The sequence below is a fragment of the Pipistrellus hanaki genome (assembly GCF_964339955.1).
Source record: "Pipistrellus hanaki genome assembly, chromosome: 1".
Lineage (NCBI taxonomy): Eukaryota > Metazoa > Chordata > Mammalia > Chiroptera > Vespertilionidae > Pipistrellus > Pipistrellus hanaki.
In genome coordinates, this window is record NC_140503.1 from 36,135,995 (window position 1) to 36,148,852 (window position 12,858).

Sequence of the window (12,858 nt, forward strand, 5' to 3'; positions counted from 1 at the left end):
TCATGGGTCCTCACGGATAAGCTCCTGTATACTCTGAGATGCATGAGCAAGGCACCACTGTCTTTGGCTCTTCAGCTCTCGCTTGCTGAGATAATGCCTATGATCACTGCCCAACCCTGGATTGGTTTGACACCACACTGACATCCACTGAAGGTGCTGTGACTACCCAATGATGTCCCACCCAACTGTCATGCCCACTGCACCTTTTCTGTTGCTGCTGAAATTGCTGACAGATGATTTTACTAACCCTTGATCTTTAATATCTCATGGAAATTTTTAATGAAACAGCTCTTTTGAAAGCCATGGAACCCGGGTCACAGGATGCTGGGTCCAGCTACCACTGGGCAGAACATCTCTCCCCTCTGGCCCTGTCTCAATGCCATTGAACCCAATTTGTGTCCTTTGACTTTTCCCTTAGAGTGAGTTATTGTACTTCCCAGGAGTCCCCTGGCCTCTCCTGAAAGCAACCCTAGCAAGGTTACCTCACTCTCTGCCAGCTGGGCCCAGGCATGTCTGAGTCCTGAGGGCTTGGTCTCGAGCTAGGGTGCCCCCATGTCCGGGTCAGCCAGGGTTAATCCTGGTTTATGACTGTTGCACTGGCAAAATTATTAATAGCTCTTCCTTTTACTTTCAAGTCCAGGCTTGGATGGTAAATTGTATAGTCACCATCTCTCAAGCCATCTCTAAGAAAGTTTTCCAGAGGTAAAACAGAACCAACAGTACATTTTAGAACAGTCAAGAAAAAAAAATATATAGAAAGGAATCTGAACTCTGAAGGCCGGTGTTGGCGTGACCTGCCTATTCTCTGCCCCTGGTTTTCCTCTTAGCCCCAAAGGCTGGCAGCCAGTGGGCTCCAACTACAGGCTCTTCTCTGCTCTGGCCCTGAATGGAAAGAGCTGGAATAGACAGACTGCTCCAAAAGGCAGTGGAGCTTAATCCTTGGTGGTGGACCCTCCAGCATGTCCTGTGCCCCACTTTTCTAATCTGCCTTCTGATGTTTCCCTGAGGCAGTTTGTTTTGTTTTCATCTTAGTTCAGCATGGGGCCCTACTAGTCATTATCTTGCCATTCCCCTATCCTTGGCCAGCCCTGAAACTGCTCCTGGCTCCTGCCCTGTTGTCAGATGGGTCCTGCTATCCACTGCCAGCTTTGCCCACCTAGCCTGTCCTACCCTGGTGCCTGCCCTGCTCCCTGCCTCTTCCCACTCTTTAGAAGCCATTTTATAACCTCTTATTGCATGTACACATGGGTTCCCACCGGGAAGGTGGGGTGCCCATGAGAAAGGGCAAGGGCACTGAAGTCAAGTGACCTGGATTCAAAAGACCCTGACTTTTGAGCTCAGTGATGAATCAGTCATCTGGGGCTGGACCAATCTCTGGGAAAATAAGATTTCTGAACTTGAAGAATCAAGGCTCTACCTAAGAGAAGCTGGGGAAGTGAGACTGGAACAGCTGGCTTGATTTTCCAACTTTGTGGTACGAGAAAGTTTGGGTGGCTCCTGAAGCTGGGCCACTCACCTATCCCAGTCACTACAAGCCTGGACAGCTTCTTACAGGGCAGTGTCAGTAGCACCTTTTCCTCATCTCATTTCTGTGGTTTTGGGGAAACCAATTTGAGAAATTTGCCAGGAATGGAGAAAGAATCTTCTATTCTTTTTTTTTTTTTTTTTTTTTTAAATATTTTTTATTTATTGATTTTTAGATAGCAGAGGGGAGAGGGATAGAGAGATAGAAACATCCATGAGAGAGAAACATATCAGTCAGCTGCCTCCTGCACACCCCCTACTGGAGGTTGAGCCTGCAACCTGGGCATATGCCCTGACCAGAATCGAACCAGTGACCTCTTGGTTCATGGCCTGGCAAGAATCTTCTCTGAAGTCTCTGTCTTTCAGTAATACTTAGTTCATTTTCAAGCTAATCTAAAATAAGGAGGAAGAGCATCATTTCCATCACTTTGTACTGAAGTGAATTCAGAATGGGTTGGAAACATGTATGTTATAAGCATCCATACTAATGACGTATAATATAAAACAGAAATTGGAAGGCCCACCAGATAGTAGTTGTTCTTCCTGGAATGGGAGGTGGCAGAGGAGAAAAGTAGGATTTCAGTAAACATCTCTCTCCTGTGCAGCAATCCCCAGAGAGGGACTCTGATGTGATGAAATGAGTCAGGCTTGCAGCTATTACGGTATATTACAAACATTTTTCAGCATTCGGAATGACCGGTGTCTCCGTGGATTTGGCCAGTTCCTGGCAATTATGGACTTGGCTGCCAGTAGAAACCAGAGTGCCAAATGCCTGGAATGACGGTCCATGTCTGAGTGGCCTTTCAGTCTGGGAGGGATGTTGCTCAAACACCTCGTTCCTTCCCGGGGTGCCAAATCCTGGTAACAGTTCTGTCCTTTAAATCTGTTTATCCTGAAACTAGACCAGAAAGGATATGGACACATCCCTTGCTTCTGCATCAAACACCTGGGCAACCCTGCATGGATTTTTACAGGGTCTGCCTGCCGCTTGGTCCAGAAGTTTTCTGTCTAGGGCCTTAATCAGAAAATCACATTCAGAACATAACGTGTTAGATGGATTATCAGAAAACACTGATTTCTTTTGAGACTGTTAAATCTGGAGGCCGGGCTAAATCCCAAACGGAGTTGTGGCATTCAGCTCCAGTTTTATTTGAGTATTAACCAACCTGTTCTCGATGGTAGCTGATTCACACGTGTTCTTTGTGCTTCAGCTCTTTATTAAGAAGAGAGGCTGTAGTGTGGCATGTTCTGTTTAGCAGTGAAAGCTGTGGAAAAACCAAACACTGCAGGAACATGAGCAAGGACCATCCTGGCATACAAGGTGAGGACTAAAATGTGTGCTGTCCGAGGCAGGACTTTCTGTCTGTCTTGGTAATGACTGTTAACAGTATCTAGACAATAAGTGAGTGAATAATTACAAGCCCACCCTTTTCTGAATTGCACAGTAAATATCACTTCCCCACAGCATTTATTCTCTTATTTTCCTCACGTTGTTTTTATTCAATTAGACAGAGGGCAGTTAAAAGCACTTCTTTACTAAATGAAGCAAATTGCAAGTAAATATGGCTGCCTTAATTGGGGTCTGGTGTGTGCTTGTCAATCTTTTCATTTATTCTTGTCTCCCTTACTCTCCTATCTTCCACAACTCTCCTCAAGAAGTAGTCCCCCTCTCCTAGCTCAACCTTTGCCTGGCCTTCCTCACAGAGTAAAATTTGTCTGCATCTATAATATTATGTGGCCATGAAAATATTCACCTCTTTTCCTCTAGTTTGAATGAGGCATCCATTCTATATAAGACAGACCTCCTCCCTTCATTGAAGCATGAATCTTGAAGCATGAGTTACTTGATCTCTTTTTAAAAAATATATTTTAATTGATTTCAGAGAGGAAGGGAGAGGGGAGAGAGAGACAGAATCATAGATGATGAGAGGGAATCATTGATCAGCTGCCTCCTGCACACCCCATACTGGGAATGGTGCCTGCAACCTGGGTTTGTGCCCTGATTGGGAAGCGAACCATGACCTCCTGGTTCATAGGTCGATGCTCAATCACTGAGCAATACTGGCTAAGCATTACTTCACCTCTTTTCTGCCTTCTCCTTGCTATTGGCTTTCCATAGAAGAGTTTAAGTATCACCAATATTAAAACAAACACATACACGAATGAAACAGGACAATAAAAACCAAGCCCTCTAAACTAGTCCCATCTCACTTTTCCCCTCAGAGCCTAGTTTTTCAATAGAAAGGTCTGCATTCAGAGATTTCTCACTTTTTTAAAAACAACAATGACCTATTATCCTTTATGAAATTAAACAAGGAAAAAAAAGTTCTTTCAAAAGGAAAATCTAAAATCAGAAAATATGTCTCTTCTTTAAGAATAGAACTATATATGTTTTTCTTCTTTGCTAGTTAAATTTCTTAGGATAAGAGCATAAATCCTAAATAAAATTTCATTTTATCATGGAACTTTCTGTTGGCGAAATCTCTTGACAACAAAGGAAAAAATATAAGAACAATCTTTTATTGTTTATAATCCAAGAGGAAATACATGTTTGGACTCTTTGTACAAAGGTTTGTTTTAAGGTTGGTGAACTGAAGGTGAAACTAAATAATGGTTCTTAAATGGAACCAGTTGGTATAAATGAACCAGCAGGATGTTTGTTAATCTTCTTTCTTTCTTTCATTCTTTTTTAAAAATATTTTTATTGATTTCAGAGAGAAAGGGAAAGTGAGAGATAGAAACATCAATGATGAGAGAGAATCATTGATTGGCTGCTTCCTGCATACCCCCTACTGGGGATTGAGCCCACAATCCAGTCATGTCCCCTGACAGGGAATTGAACCATGATGTCCTGTTTCATAGGTCGACACTCAACCACTGAGCAACACGAGCCGGGTGCCTTTTCAACTTTTTGGGGCCCTTTCTCTTTGTCTCCTCTGCCACTGCCTCAAATTAGATCTCATCAGTTCTCACCTGAAATACTGAAACCATTTTCCACCTGCCTTTTTGCTTCTGCTCATATACTTCTCTGCTGCATTCTCCACATGAATCATTTGATGAGACCAGAGGGATCATTTTAAGATGCAAATCTGTTCGTATCATTTCCCTACTGAAGACCCTTTACTAGCTTTACTAGCTTTCCAGGAGCATAGCACAAAGATTATTTGTTAGCTGGCGCCCTCTGCCTAGACTATGTATCTTAGCTTTCTTGGGGGTTCTCAGACTCAAAGGCCTACACTGGAGGTTACAGTGGGGACTAGAAGGGAATGAAGAGTTTATAACCCCATCTAAAGGGGACAGTCATCTTCTTCTTCTTCTTCTTCTTCTTCTTCTTCTTCTTCTTCTTCTTCTTCTTCTTCTTCTTCTTCTTCTTCTTCTTCTTCTTTTAAATCCTCACCTAATGATACTCTTCCATTGATCTTTCAGAGAGTGTGGAAGAGAGAGGAAAAGACAGAGTGAAACATCGATGTGAGAGAAACACATCGACTGGCTACCTCCCACAGGAGCCCCAACCAAGGCCTGGGCCAAGGAGGAACCCACATCCAAGGTCCTGGCCAGGGGAGGAGGCCACAACCGAGGCACGTGCTCTTGACCAGAATTGATCCTGGGACTCTTTGGTCCGCAGGTCGACACTCTATCCACTGAGCCAAACCAGCCAGGGCTAAAGGGGACATTCTTTTTAGCTCTATCCAGCTGTTGCTGGGTGGGAATTTGGGCCCAGTACAACCAAATTAGGCCCCCCCCCCCTTTTTTTTTCACGAGAAGCTAGATTTTTAGGTTAAACTTTCTGTTTATTAAAGGTTGGAAACTAATTTAAAATTTTAAAGACATTGGTGGTAGTTCATTATGAAAGTGAAAAAGAAAAACAAACACATGATCTGTGGACCAAATTAAACACAGCTGTGTAAGGTTGTGCAAGATTGATGCCTGTGCCTCCAGTCTCTCCCCTTTCTGCATTAGAGCCACATGGATCTGCTTCCAGGGCCCCTTGCCTCTGGTTTTGCTGGCTCTCTCGGTTTGAAATGCTCTTTCCTCCTTACACGCCGCCAACCCTCCCCCAGTCTTTTCCCTACTCCATGGTAAGAATTAATCTTTCTTTGTCAAGACTTCTCTCTGAAGCATTTCCTGACATGTCTTTATCCCACTTTACGGAGAATCAACTCTTCTACCTTTGCACTCCAACAGGTTCTATGGGCCTCTTTTTAGTTTTGGTTTTTATTTGTTCCCATGATGCAATCTCTAGAGATTAAGCTGCAAGGGGACAGGTGCCATGTCTAATTTATCCATGTATCCTTAGTGCCTAGTACAGTGCTCAGTATAGGCTCTCTGTAGGCATTTCATAAATATTTATTGAATGAATAAAAATACACAGTAGTTATTTGCCAAGAGGTATGCTTTCTAGAATGGACACCCACTCTAATTTTTATCAACAAATACCAAAATGTTATTTTATGGTTGAAAACTATGGTTGAACTATCATTCCCCAATCTTTATAAATATATATATTTAAAAAATATATTTTATTGATTTTTCACAGAGAGGAAGGGAGAGAGATAGAGAGCTAGAAACATGGATGAGAGAGATACATGGACCAGCTGCCTCCTGCACATCCCCCACCGGGGATGTGCCTGTAACCAATGTACATGCCTTGACCGGAATTGAACCTGGAACCTTTTGGTCCACAGGCCGATGCTCTATCCACTGAGCCAAACCGGTTTCGGCTTTATAGATATTGATACCTTTTGGAAACTAGTCTCCAAAGATGGCTACCAATGAAGCATGCCTCCCAGTATTCTTGCTCTGATGTTATTCCCTTTCCTAGAATCTGGGCTGGCCCTGCGGCTTGCTTTTTGACCCGTAAATGAGGTGGAAGGGACACTGCATGACTTCCAAGGCTGAGTCATAAGGAGTCTTCCATTTCTGCCTGAGTTTCTTGGAATGCTTGCCCTTGGGACTCTCTGTTTGGGAACCCAGCTGCTGTGCGGTGTGGAGCTCATGTCACATGAAGAGGCCATATGTAGGCCATTTACAGACCCCTGGGCTCTCAGCCAATAGCGAGCACCAACTGCCAGCATGGGAGAGGGGCATATTGCACATTCAGTCCAACTGAGCCTTCAGATTGAAACCATAGCCAACTTTGCACAGCAACTGCATGGCACAAAGTGGGAATCATCCCCTGAGTTCATTCCACTCACAAAGCTGGGCGTTAATAATAAAATCACTGCTTTATCAAATTAATTTTAATTTAATTTAATTACTTTGTTATGCAGCAGTGGATAGCCAGAATACCTTGGAAGTGAATAAAATATTATGCTTGAAATTGCATGCCAAGAAGAGTTTAAACTATCTTGCTATAATTGACCTTGGAGTTCTGTGTTACATTATATCACAAATAATCTTCTTGACCTCACACTTCAATGGGAATTTTTAAATGTGCAGTTAGCTGATACATTTTCATTTTTATCAAAAAGTCTATTAAGTTCTATAACAGATTCATACACATCAAATCCTTATACAGCAAATAACATGATGATGAAAAATTGCATCCTAGTGCATTTTTCCTTTTATGAGAATGAAGTTATAGGAAATATTTTCTATGGTCCTTTCTAGGTAGCAGTTATTCATTAGTAAAATAACCTATGCCAGGTTTTAATCATTAACATGTTTTTTAGTTTCTTTATGTTGGATAGTTCTCTTTCCCTGATTTTAAAATTAAGCTATAATTCACATACAGTGCAACTCACGCTTTGTCATATACAGTTTTGCAAGTTTTGACAAATGTAGACAGATGTATAACACTTCCACACACTTGAGATACAGAACAGCATTATCACCCCCAAATATCCCTGTGCCCTTTTTAGTCAGGCCTCCTCCTTGGCCACTGATTTTTTAAAATATAATTTATTGAGGTGAAATTCCCATAACATAAAATTAACCATTTTAAAGTGAAGAATTCAGTGGCAGTTAGTACATTCACAATGCTGTGCAACTACCACCTCTGTCTAGTTCCAAAACATTTCCATTACTTCAAAGCAAAACTCCTTACAATTTTATCTCCTATTCCCTCCTCCCCCAGCCCCTCGCAACCACCAGTCTGTATTCTGTTTCTGTGGATTTATCCATTCTGCATATTTTATCTGAATGGAATCATACAATAAATATGTGACCTTCCTCTGTTTGGTTTCTTTCACTTAGCATGATGTTTTGGGGGTTCATCTCCTTTGAAGCACTGATGAGCACTTCTTTACTTTTTATGGCTGAATAATATTTTTCTTTAGATATGCTCTGTTTCCTTGTCCCAATAGTTTTGCCTTTGAAAGAATGTCATGCAAATGAAATCATATAATCTGTATAGGTCTTGAGTCCAGTGAACTGTTTGATTTTTGCTGTTAGAGTGTATGGATACCTTCAAATATCTCATCACTGTTAAACTTTCTTCCTAATGGTTCTGTGTGGACATGGTATTTCGGGGCCAGAACTTGTGTGTACCCTCCTCTCCTTTGCTTCATTGGACTTTCTCCTTTTTATTGTACTTTGAGGCCCTGTTCAGAGCCTGGGCACATGACATTAGACATCATCGCTTTAGAGAAAGGTTGGTGGTGTGAAATAGAGAACATGAGAGTCTAACTGTTCACATTAAATTAAAAAGCCATTTTATGGGTATAAGTAAGCTTTGTGAAGAATACTTAAGGAGTCAGGCTCTCTCCCCACTTCCCCTTGAGACACCGAAGAAAGAGCTATGGATTAAGGAGGTGAGATATAGGCAGAAGTAACAGGAGATGCTGCTGTGTTCTTGGAGGAAGCAGTAGCCTCATCCACTTCCCTTGGGGAGGACATGTGTTGGGGGAGGGGCAGCAATCTGTAAGGGAATGTGAGGACAGAGGGAGTTTCTGATTATGGCCAAGGTGGGGTCTAGGAAAGCAAGGGAGATGCTGGGGAGATATCCCTGAAGAAGTGTAGGTAAGGCATAAGGGTGTGGTAACTAGAGAGGACCTCAGCAGCTGCCTGAGAGTGGGCCTTCAGAAAGGTGAGCCCATTTCACATCACCGGGAGAAGGCTTGGAAGTTAGCCAAGGGCGAGAGAAAGAGCAGGGGAGCCTGAAGGGTCTCTCGGTAGGGAGACCAGCTGTGGTGAGAGTATGCACTGATTGGCTGGGGACCAGATGGAGAACCTAGCCCCCTCAGCAAATGCTGGCCTGCAGGTCATTCATCAGAGCTGAAGACCAAATGAGTGAACATCTCAGCAGAAGCCAGTGTGGGGCAGATGACGGCAACAAGGGACGCGATGCCTTCTCCTGGTGTCTTGTTGCCGCAGGAGGCCCTGCAGTTTGAGAAACACACAGGGAAAAGAAGGGAAGGAGAAACTGTTCTTAAACTTGAAAGGCTAAATGTACCTAAAATTAGCTAGGGGTGTAGTTTCTGCCAGTAGGTGGAACTAAAGCTTGAGCTACAGATTGTGAATATAGTAGACTTACTAGCCTTTCTGTGCCTCAGTCTTTTCATCTGGTAAAGAGAGGGGCAAGCATAGTACCTCCTCAGAGGGTTATTGTGAGGGTTAAATGAATATGTGCACAGCATTGAGGCCAGTGCAAAGCAAACACTTACTACATGTTAACTCTCACTATCTGCAAAATACATACATACAGACCACAAGCAAACAAACTGAAAAACAGAAAGCGATAGGAAAATAAAGACATTCCTTGAAAATCTTATCTGCTGTGGTTCTGTGCTATGGCGCAGGTGACCCAGGAAATCAGAGTTCCTGCCCTTTGGAACTTTCAGTTTAAGACATAATCCAACCTGACAGCCCCTCCTGTTGTTGCTGGAGCTGAATTATCAATAGGCATTGCCTGCATGCCAAGAGGATAAAGTGACGACAAGAAGCCTGGCTGGTTATTTCAGGTGTGGCTTTCAGGATCTCTGCGTCGGGTGTAGGGAGATTGGTCCCTTAGATCTTGCTCTCAACTTTATGGGCTTAGTTTATCAATTTACCCAGAGTGCTCTGCTTCTCTCTATATATATATTACATGTAAAAATAGTTTATATTCAACTCTTTAGTATTTTAAAAGATGTATTGATCAATTTGGTAATGGCATATTATTGTAAGTGTTGTTGCAAGTAACTACAGTAGTAGCCAAAATAGGATATGTGATGTAGTTTTCCTTGTGACTTTCTTGCTCATCCTTATTTTGCCCATCCTAACTTTTTGTTGTTGTTGTTTGTTTGTTTTGTTAATACTCACCTGATGACATTCTTTCCATTGCTTTTCAGAGAGAGTGGAAGGGAGGGAAGGAGGAGGAGGAGGAGGAGGAGGAGGAGGAGGAGGAGGAGGAGGAGGAGGAAGAGAGAGAGAGAGAGAGAGAGAGAGAGAGAGAGAGAGAGAGAGAGAGAGAGAGAGATCAATGTGAGAGAGACACTTTGACTGGTTTCCTCCTGCACATACCTGGATTAGGATGGGGAGCAAACCTGCAACTCAGATACCTTGACCAGGAATTGAACCCATGACCCCTTGGTGCTCAGGTTGATGCTCTAACCATTTAGGAACACTTGCCAGGGCCATCCTAACAATTTTTGGATTGTAAACCATATAGCTTCTTTTTAAAAAAATATATTTTATTGATATTTTACAGAGAGGAGGAAGGGAGAGAGATAGAGAGCTAGAAACGTCGATGAGAGAGAAACATCGACCAGCTGCCTCCTGCATACCCCTACCAGGGATGTGTCCGCAACCAATGTACATGCCCTTGATCAGAATCGAACCTGGGACCTTACAGTCTGCAGACCGATGCTCTACCACTGAGCCAAACCGGTTTTGGCCATATATTTTCTTCATCCTTCACCATTCTGTACATATGGCCAGTGTCTATTATAATCCCACTAGAGGCCCAGTTCTCGGAATTCATGTATGGGTGGGATCCCTAGGCCTGGCTAGTTAGTGATCAGGGCCGATCAGGTTCCCCATTTCCCTGCCTCCCCGCCTTTTTCCCTCCTCTTTCCCTCGCCACCCTTTTGCTGCCACCTCACAATTCTCCACCCTCCCCCTCCTCCTTCCCTCACTGCCCGTGTCCACCACCATCCATGCCTGGTTCCCCATCCCAGCCTGGGCAGGGCCCTGATTGGGTGATTGGGACCTGCCGCCTGGGGGGAGGGGCCAATTGCCACTTCAGTGGGTCGGTGGTGGGCCAATTGGGGCCTGTTGGCCAGGTGGAGGGACCTGGGAGGTTGTCCACTGGCCCCAAGGACGGAGCCGGCCCTTAGCCCCCCCTGGGAAAGGGACTGAATCTGCTGCCACCCACCCTCAGTTCCCCATCTCAGCCTGGGGGCCAGCCTTAATCAGGTGATCAGGGCCTGCCTGGTGGTGGGGACAGGGTGGGGAGAACTCCATTGGTAATTGGGGCCTGTGGGCTGGGGGCAGCTTCTGCATTAAGCGTTTTATTCCCCCTGGTGGTCAGTGTGTGTCATAGTGACGGGTCCTTCCAGTTGTTCTGGTGGTTCTGTCCTAATGGTCACTTAGGCTTTTATATATATAGAATATATAGAATATATAGAATACATAGAATACATAGATACTATTGGCTTTTGGCTTGTTATTGTTGGATTGTTATTCAGAGAATTGGCCATCCACTCGATTGCTTGTGGCTGCCCTGCTCCTGAATCATCACTGTCTTCTGCTCTTCACCGTGCTCAGGCAGTCCCAGTCCTCTGAGTTTGCTCTCATTATGCAGAAGTTCCAGCTGAGTCCTGTGAAAAGAGCTGTGCCTGGTCTGATTGTCTGGTGCCAAAGCCAAATAATTAACAGATAATTTCAATTTCTTTAAACTGATTAAAAATTTTTTAAATTACAGTGTATATTTAATATAATTTTGTATTAGTTTCAGCACAGTGGTAAGATAATTATATACTTTACAAAGTGGTCCCCCTGATATGATATTTCAAATACCTACCTGGCACTGTAAATAGTTATTACAATATTATTGACTACATTCCCTGTGTTGCATTTTTACATTCCTGTGACATTTTTGTGACTACCAATTTGTAGTTCTTAATCCCTTCATCTTTTTGACCCAGCCCTCAACCCCTCTCTCCTCACAACTATCAGTCTGATCTCTGTATCTATGAGTCTGTTTTAATTTTGTTTATTCTTTTATTTTGTTTTTAGATTCCATATATAAGTCAAATCATATGGCATTTGTCTTTCTCTGTCTGTCTTATTTCACTTAGCATAATAGCCTATAGGTTTATCCATGCTGCTGCAAATAACAAAATTTCATTCTTTTTTATGGTTGAGTAATAGTTCATTGTATATATGTACCATAGCTTTTTTTATATCAATTTGTGTATTTTTTAATAGTTTAAAAAATTTTTAAATTGATTTTTAGAGAAAGAAAAAAGGAGTTAGAAACATCAATGATGACAGAGAATCATTGATTGGCTGCCTCCTGCATGCCCTCTACTGGTAATCAACCAGTTTATGTGCCCTGAGTGGGAATCGAACTGATGACCTCTTGGTTTATGGGTCAACACTCAACCACTGAGCAACACTGGCTGGGCTCCCCTTGTCTATTCATAGGCACTTGGGTTGCTTCCAAATCTTGGTAATGAACATAGGGGTGCATATATTATTTTTTAAAAATCCACATTACATTGAGGGAGAATCTTTTTGTCTGATACTAAGTGTTCTCCAGGAAATCACTAGGCCTGAGACCCACACAGGCTTGTTTTAGACCTTTATTCATTAAGAAGTATTTCAACTGAAACTGGTTTGGCTCAGTGGATAGAGCGTCGGCTTGAGGACTAAAAGGTCCCGGGTTCGATTCCAGTCAAGGGCATGTACCTTGGTTGCGGGCACATCCCCAGTGGTGGGTGTGCAGGAGGCAGCTGATCGATATTTCTCTCTCATTGATGTTTCTAACTCTCTATCCCTCTCTCTTCCTCTCTGTAAAAAATCAATAAAAAATATATTAAAAAAAAAAAAAGAAGTATTTCATTGACTTTGGACAGTACCTTCTAGAGCTTCTTTCTGTTTTAATAGAAGAAAAAAAATTGCTTTTTCTTCCAAAAAGGCATTTTTTTTTAACATGTTAAATTCATTGGTGGCTAAATTATTATCGTGAAGCTCTTGGATACCTTTTTATCTTGGAGAGCTCTGGGTACAAACACATCCTACCCTGTGCATGAATGCCCAGCTCCCACCTCCTGCCTCCTCTGTCCTGAGGAGAAGGATGAGCTAGGCAATAAACCAAACAGCGGGGCTCCAGCTGGCTCCTTCAGCTCAGACAGAAGCAGAGCCAGGACACAAAAGAAGCATTCCAAGGCCACAGCAGGTCGCTCTCCA